The following is a 1084-nucleotide window of genomic DNA, read 5'->3' as shown; positions in this document are numbered from 1 at the left end:
GTTTATTGGTTTCTTCATGGTGGCTTTCAGCGCAGTTTCCATCTACCTTCTTACTTGCCACTTTTTCTGCTTCAGGTATTTGGTTTTTTCCTCCACGTGTAACTTGTGATTTTCCTGGGCAACAAGAATCAATCCTTAGTCAGCTTTAAATGTTCCATAGATTTTTTTGGACTTCTTAACAACCTCTCAATAAATGTTTGCAGAGCTCAAATTACTTTAATCCTATCCAGATCACTTCACTTAAAAAAAACAACTCGTGTCCTCAGTCTCTAAATATGCATTTCAAGACTCACAGGAACGGAATAACATCTAAATTAGCATAAAATCCAGCTCTGACTCGGTTTTCGCAGGTTTGGACAAACTCTAAAATTAACCTGACCATGATAATTTCATGTATATTTTTGTTTATTGCAAAGAGACCTGGCTGCTAATGACCACAAGATCAGCAATTCAAATCTGTCAGTCATTCCGCACAAGAAAGTTGAGGTTTTCTGCTCCTGTAAAGATTTACAGCCTCAGAACCCAAAAAGGCAGTTCTATTCTGCCCTACAGGATTACTATGACCGGCCCCCTAGACGCCATGACGCAACTCTATGGAAAAGAAGTCTAGGCGCATGGATTTTAACAAGCTTTACGTGACTACAGTTACTCCAACAGTAGTAAAATCCCAGGGTTCGCTTTCAACCCCAAGTCGTACAGTCATCTTCAACATACTCTCCATTCATACCTCAGGAATCAAAATTTTATTTTTTAATACAAGATGATCCTAATGTAAATGGATTGAAGATTACTATTTTAATAAATTTGACCAAGAATCATGATATTGCAAAAGCAACTAATTATTTTATTCTTAGATTTTCTATCTAATGAGACAGATTATTCTGAGGATATAAAAGTTTGAAAAGTTACTACTCAACAGGACTATGCTGTTCAATCTAAAATCAAGAGCTAACAAAATTGTGAATTTACCAGGGAGATGCCTTCAACTATACCTTAATTGAGAGAAACAAAAGGCGTTCTACTCCCATAGAGATAAAGTCTGGGCCACTCACAGGGCAGTCCTACCCTGTTCTATAGGGACTCT

The sequence above is a fragment of the Echinops telfairi genome, unplaced genomic scaffold (assembly GCF_000313985.2).
Source record: "Echinops telfairi isolate 266 unplaced genomic scaffold, ASM31398v2 ScPeMD7_7469;HRSCAF=8507_0, whole genome shotgun sequence".
NCBI classification, from domain to species: Eukaryota; Metazoa; Chordata; class Mammalia; order Afrosoricida; family Tenrecidae; genus Echinops; species Echinops telfairi.
This window is presented reverse-complemented; position numbering follows the sequence as displayed.